At 42.9% G+C, this 7,500-nt stretch overlaps 1 pseudogene across 1 annotated transcript in view; it reads right to left on the bottom strand.

The window, feature by feature from the left end:
• LOC143301775 (anoctamin-7-like) overlaps positions 1-7,500 on the bottom strand; it is a 167,933-nt pseudogene that overhangs the window by 68,974 nt on the left and 91,459 nt on the right. Inside the window, exon 2 of the transcript XR_013057840.1 lies at positions 2,867-3,090. The product of XR_013057840.1 is annotated as an anoctamin-7-like (transcript). The remainder of the gene's footprint in view (positions 1-2,866; positions 3,091-7,500) is intronic.

The raw sequence follows: 7,500 nt of genomic DNA, 5'->3' as shown, positions 1-7,500 counted from the left end.
ATTTTTTTGTGCCCATTCCAGAGGTGCAATATTGTTTTAAACACGATGACTGGAAAGAACTGAATTTTTCCTATTTTTATGCCAAATTTGGTGTCAACTGACAAAGTATTTGCAGAGAAAATGTCAATGTTAAAGTTTACCACGGACACACAGACACACAGACACACGGACACACACACACACACACACACACACACACACACACACACAACCGAACACACGGTTAAAACATAGACTCACTTTGTTTACACAAGTGAGTCAGTGTATAAGCATGCCCTCAAGGCCTGACAAACGCGTTGGGTTATGCTGCTGTCAGGCATCTGCCTATTGTAGCAGATGTGGTGTAGCGTATATGGATTTGTCCGAACGCAGTGACGCCTCCTTGAGAAACTGAAACGGATACCGATTGGATTTAATCTGGGCGTAGACGGATTTCCCAAACGAATGGTTCGCATACGAGTGGCTGATTGTTTTACGGCAAACATGGAGTTATCATGTGAAAATATTCAACCTATATTGACCGTGCAATGTTTCCCCATTATAGTTATCAATGAAAATGGATAGATATTTTAGATATATGGTCATATCTTACAATATTTGGTATTTCTGATATTCGTGTTCATCAATGTCGTTGTGAATAACACCGGGAAAGGGGATGTCCATCCATTGTGTCAAAGCGGAGCAGAAAATGAAATTCATTTTGTTTTACAGCGTCCTGCATCGGGTTACGTAAGAGACGAGGTCATTCCCTTAAAACACCAAGAACAGACGCAGGTATCCAGACTGGATTTTACTTATGGCATAACTTCCAGAACATGCTGAAAAGCAGTTTGCAGTTGTGCTTATGTTTCATGAAGCCTTTTAAATACGCCCTTGAATATGCTCCTCGATATGTGTAGCCTTATTTTTCTTCGTTTGATCATATCTATGTTCAAAATGCCCCTTTAAGAGTGGTCTTCCTTGAATAACTTGTATTTTTCTTTATTGTCACAACAGATTTCTCTGTGTGAAATTCGGGCTGGTCTCCCCAGGGAGAGCGCGTCGCTACACTGAGAGCGCCGCCCATTTTTGGGGGGAATTTTTTCCTGCGTGCAGTTTTATTTGTTTTTCCTATCGAAGTGGATTTTTCTACAGAATTTTGCCAGGACCAAGCCTTTTGTTGCCGTGTGTTCTTTTACGTGCGCTAATTGCATGCTGCACACGGGACCTCGGTTTATCGTCTCATCCGAATGACTAGCGTCCAGACCACCACTCAAGGTCTGGTGGAGGGGAAGAAAATATCAGCGGCTGAGCCGTGATTCGAACCAGCGCGCTCAGATTCTCTCGCTTCCTAGGCGGACGCGTTCTCTCTAGGCCGTCCCTCCACGTCCAGACAAAACAATCACAAGACAAAGGAAATGGTAGTGATGTGTTTGCTGTCATGTTCCATTAAACAATCACCAGAGTGACTCTGTGTGTGTGACCGCTGTGGTACTTCAGACGAACCTACATCAACACACGGGATAGAAGTCTGGTTGCTATGGAAACTAACTAGCCTACGTCATGTTGTTGGTCTCTCTATGTGTCTGAGAGTGTGACTGAGTGTGTGTTAGTTGTGTGTGTGTGTGTGTGTGTGTGTGTGTGTGTGTGTGTGTGTGTGTGTGTGTGTGTGTGTGTGTGTGTGTGTGTGTGTGTGTGTGTGTGTGTGTGAGAGAGAGAGAGAGAGAGAATGTGTGTGTGTGTTTGTGAGTGAGTGAGTGTGTGTGTGTGTGTGTTTGTGTGTGTGTGTTTGTGAGTGAGTGAGTGAGTGAGTGAGTGTGTGTGTGTGAGTGAGTGTGTGTGTGTGTGTGTGTGTGTGAGTGTGTGTGTGTGTGTGTGTTAGTTGCGAGTGTGTGTGTGTGTGTGTGTGTGTGTGTGTGTGTGTGTGTGTGTGTGTGTGTGTGTGTGTGTGTGTGTGTGTGTGTGTGTAAACAATCGAGTGAGAGAAAGAGAGAGAGAAACACACATACACACACACAAACACGCACACAAGCACGTACATACACACGCACTCACACACACACACACACACACACACACACACACACACAGAGAGAGAGGGAGGAGTATGGAGGATGTGAGGAGTTGCAGAATTAGGATCAGTTAGGAAAGAGCGAGAATGAAAAGAGGCGGACAGAGATATTAAGACAAAGACAGACAGACAGAGACACAAAGCTTCAGCAAGATGAGACACAGACAAAGAGACATGGAGAGAAATTGTAATGATCAACCAGTTACCTCCTCAATAACCCGAGCCACCTAACACAACATCCGCAACTGAAGCGAACCCAGTCAGTGCAACACAACACCATCCACCCCATCCCGACTCAACCCAACCCATGAACACCAGATACAACCCAACCCAATACAACCCAACCCAATACAACCCAACCCATGAACACCAGATACAACACAACCCAATACAACACAACCCATGAACACCAGATACAACCCAACCCAATACAACCCAATAAACCCAAATACTACCCAACCCATCACCACCAAGGACAAACTACCCCAACACAACCCAATTCAACACAATCCAACCCACCCCAAATTCAACCCCACCCCACCTACCCCAACACAACCCAATTTCAACCCCACCCCACCTACCCCAACACAACCCAATTCAACACGATCCAACCCACCCCAAATTCAACCCCACCCCACCTACCCCAACCCACCCCAAATTCAACCCCACCCCACCTACCCCAACACAACCCAATTCAAACACAATCCAAACCTACCCCCACCCCAACCCAATTCAACACAGCCCAACACACACCCCAACCCACATCATCCCACCCCTACCCGTACCTTGCCCACCCCCAACACAGTCCCACCTCACCTCCATGTTCTCTCTCTCCAGGATCTGGATCTTGTCCTCTGCCTGTCTGTCCGACACGGCGCCATAGTCGTCCAGCTGGTAGCCTGCCCCGTTCAGCCCTCTCGACTCCATCTTGCCGTGTTCGGTAGCTGGTGATGTCCTCTAGCCTTTACTGTGAACTGTGTGGGTGGGTGATCCCTTCACCCACTTTCCCTTTTCTGTATGTATGTATCTCCCTCTCTTTCCTGGAAAAAAAAAGAAGAAATACACACACACACATATACATACATGCTATAAAGCGTTCTTCTACCAATGTTTGGAGTAAAAAAAGAAGAAAAAATTGTGTTTGTATTGACGTTTTTACCAGCACATAACGAGTTCGAGATCTCTCTCTCTCTCTCTCTCTCTCTCTCTCTCTCTCTCTCTCTCTCTGTCAGTGATTATTATACCGATTATACGTACATTGTTTCCTGTGTACTGTTCAAACCTTAGAGACGAACGACTGGGAGGGAAAAAAGGCACAGTACCCGCCTTCCACATGGACCTTTTAAGCAAATGACAAAGTACCAATCAGTCTAATATCATCATCTTAGATGAACAGACTATAAATAAATAAACGAACGAACAAAGTACCAAAGTGCCGCTTATCTCTTAGTTGTTTAGTTTACTTTAATTATGTTTCCCCCTTTCTGTTCCATTTTATTTGTTTTGCACCACTTTTTGTTCTTATTTGTACCTACGATGTCACTAGAGCTTTACAGTAATGACGTTAAATATTTATGTGTTCAGTGTTCTCTCTCTCTCTCTCTCTCGTGTGTGTGTGTGTGTGTGTGTGTGTGTGTGTGTGTGTGTGTGTGTGTGTGTGTGTGTGTGTGTGTGTGTGTGTGTGTGTGTGTGTGTGTGTGTCTGTGTCTGTGTGTCTGTGTGTCTGTCTCTCTCTCACTCTCTCTCTCCATGTCTCTGTTTTTGTCTCAGGTCTAATCAGGTCTCTTAGGTCTAATTCTTAGTAAATCATATCTTCATCCGTCATTATTCAGATTTACTCTTCTGATGTCAAACACGAATGAATATCTGAAAAAAAAGACTAGCACTATTTGTGTAGAAAGCATTAGACTTTCGCCAAAGCTGTATTGACAATACGAAGAGATCATGATAGTATCTAGCAAGTTTTCATTTTGTGCATTTTCTCATACCACAATGAAACAATACTGAGTCTCTGTCTCTGTCTCTCTCTCTCTCTAAGAATGCTGTTGTGCATTTTGAATCTATACATTTATTTGGACTTCAAATGTGTTTGGGTATTGATATGAAAACACCAAACGATTTAGTATATGGGGAAACAGATAAACATTATATAAACTCTGCAATCAGTTGTATTCGCTATTGGCTGAAGCTACTGAAAATGAGTGCAGATCGACTGCCAAGAAAATCGTATAACATGTTATAAGAGGCAAAAGAAACTGGGTTTCAAATGTACGAATATGTATTTGTGAACTCGGGTCTGGGTATGCTTGGTATTTCCAAAATGTAGGTTTAGATAATGTATTTTTTGCAAACACTTCGCCAGCACATGATCGATTGTATATGGCAGAATTGGGAAAACCATATTTAGTCCAGTGAAAGGTTTGGTATATACAGTGGTTATGTTTCTCTTCATTTAGTGAAGAATTATCTTTTGTTTAATATGGATAGACATCTCAGATTCATTTTGGCAAGATTTAGACTTGGTATATCGGAAATAAACACCCACAGGCACCGCAATAAAAATGTGCACAATTCTGATCTCTTTTGTCCATTGTGTAAAGAGTCGATAGAAGGTGAAGTACACTTTGTTTTGAAATGCCCCGTTTTGTGTGTTCTTCGTGAAAAATGTATCCCAAAGAAATATTTAAAATATTCATGTTCATTTCGATTTAATCTGCTGATGGCATCTACAGATGACGGACTAATACGTAATTTGGTCCTATATTTATATAAAGCTTTTCACTTAAGAGATATAATCATGTCATAATTAATTGATATAGTTCTGGTGACAGATGCATTAATGTTGTTATCGCCCCTTGTTCATATGGGGCTTAATGAATAAACCATTTGAATCTGAATCTCTCTCTCTCTCTCTCTCTCTCTCTCTCTCTCTCTCTTCTCAATATCCTTGTCTATGTGTCTATCTCTTTTCCTCGCTTCCTCCTTCCCTCCCTCCCCCCTCTCTTCCTCTCTCTCTCTCTCAACAGTTTTTCCTCTCTCTCCTTCGTATCTCTTCCTTCCCTCTCTCCTTCACGCATATGCATACTATGTTATTTTGTGGAGAACTGTGTATTTTCTATGCCATTTATTTGTTCTTGTTGTTGTTGCCATGCGATGTGTATGTATTTATTTCCCACTTTTTCCAGTTTTCTTGTATTTCCTAGATTTGTTTATACGTTTTCTTTACGAGGGTAGGATGAAAACAGGCCGACAAGTGCCTATTCCTTTTCCCTCAATAAAAAAAGTTTCGATTTCTCTCTCTCTCTCTCTCTCTCTCTCTCTCTCTCTCTCTCTCTCTCTCTGTCTGTGTACACTTTCGAACGACACAATGAGCACGAGGGAATACATTGTGGATGCTTCAAAAAGTTGGATGGAGATAAAAGTTTAGATGGTAAAGTGTGTGGTGTGGTTTACACCCTGCGATTCTATAATGTCTCAGTGTGTGTGTGTGTGTGTGCGTGTGTGCGTGCGTGCGTGTGCTATCGCTATCGCTATGTGTCTGCTATCCTTCTCCCAGGGAGAAAGGGAGGGACGATATATATGAAGAAATGAACGAAAAGGAAGAGAGGGAGACAAAGAGAGAGAGGGGGGTTGAAGAGGTACAATCACAAAGAGCGAGCGAGAGTGAGAGACAGAGAGAGACAGAGAAGGGGACATCCATCCATCCATCCATCCATACATAAATACATAGACAGACAGACAAACACACGTACAGAACAGACACAAACAAATAAACAGACAGACACACACACACACACACACACACACACACACACACACACACACACACACACACACACACACACACACACACACACACACACACACACACACACACACACACACACACACACACACACCTCTCCCCAGTCCTCCCCACCCCACTTTTTTATTTTATTTTTTTTTCTAAAAATTAATCGTCTAATATCACTAATAGTGAAAAGACGCTAAACTAAAGAACGAACACACACACACACACACACACACACACACACACACACACACAGCGACAGAGACAGAGAGAGACAGGGGAAAACAAACATACAGATAGACAAACCGACAAACAGACAGACAAACAGACAGACAGACAGACAGACAGTCAAAAGGAACGAGCGAGGGCGGTGAAGCCAGAGAAAGAGAAGACTTCGCCGCCACCATCACCGCCACCGCCACCATCACCATCACCATCGCCAGAACCAAGATGGCTGCTGTCACGTAGCCTGGAGGCGGGGAAGCAGAGAAAGGTCAAGTGTTTCCACTGGACAGGTTTCGGCAACAATTCTCCCTCTCTTTCTTTCGTTCTCTCTTTTTCTCTCTCTTTCGTTCTCTCTTTCTTTCTTTCTCTCTTTTTTTCTCTTTTTGTTTATTTCTCTCTTTCTTTCTCTCTTTCTTTCTTTCTTCTTTCGTTCTCTCTTTCTTTCGTTCTCTCTTTCTTTCTTTCTTTCTTTCTTTTCTCTTTCTTTCTCTCATTCTTTCTTTCTTTCTCTCTTTCTTTGCTTCTTTCTCTCTTTCTTTCTTTCTCTCTTTCTTTCTCTTTCTTTCACCGACATCAACAACAATGCCAACAACAGGCCAACAAGACCACCAACAATAACAAGAATACCAACACCAGACCACCGTTCTTCCTCTGTCTCTGGACCATGCATTTGGAATGAACTTCCTCTTTCGCTTCGTCAGGTCTCCGCACTCAGCTCTTTCAAGTCTGGCCTTTTAAACCCACCTCTTCCCAAGATAGCCTCCCTTCCCTGACTCTTCCTTGTCTTCAGTTTCTCCAGTTTTAGAGTTATGCATGTGTGTGAATGACTGGTGCGAAAGCGCTTTGATTTGTCTCTGCACAAGATTCAGCGCTATATAATAATAATAATAATAATAATAATAATAATAATAACAATAAATAGAAAGACAGAAGAAAGCAGAAAAGTGCTCTGCAGATACACGCAGCTGTTTCCAGTATTTTACGGGGGAGATCGAAAATTAATTAATTTTGTCATGTGAATCCAGCTTTCTCCCCTTCTTACCCCCCCCCCCCCCCACGCACCCCCCCCCCCCTCTCTCTCCCTCCCTCTCTCTCTCTCTCTCTCTCTCTCTCTCTCTCTCCCTCCCTCCCTCTCTGAAATGAAATCGAAATGATTAAATATACAAAATGAAACACGGTAAAATAGCTCAGTGTGTGTGTGTGTGTGTGTGTGTGTGTGTGTGTGTGTGTGTTTGTGTGTGTGTGTGTGTGTGTGTCTGTATGTGTGTGTGTGTTTGTTTGTGTGTGTGCGTCTGTGTGTGTGTGTGTGTGTGTGTGTGTGTGTGTGTGTGTGTGTGTGTGTGTGTGTTGTTCCTATCATTTTCCTTTGACATTTGCTTATCGTAAGTTGTAGTAAATATATGATTTCTCTCTAACGTTGTCTCGTTCTGAATAA

Source organism: Babylonia areolata, chromosome 28 (genome assembly GCF_041734735.1).
Source record: "Babylonia areolata isolate BAREFJ2019XMU chromosome 28, ASM4173473v1, whole genome shotgun sequence".
NCBI lineage: Eukaryota > Metazoa > Mollusca > Gastropoda > Neogastropoda > Buccinidae > Babylonia > Babylonia areolata.
Note: the sequence above shows the minus strand (reverse complement) of the source record. Positions and strands in the feature narration are given on the sequence as shown.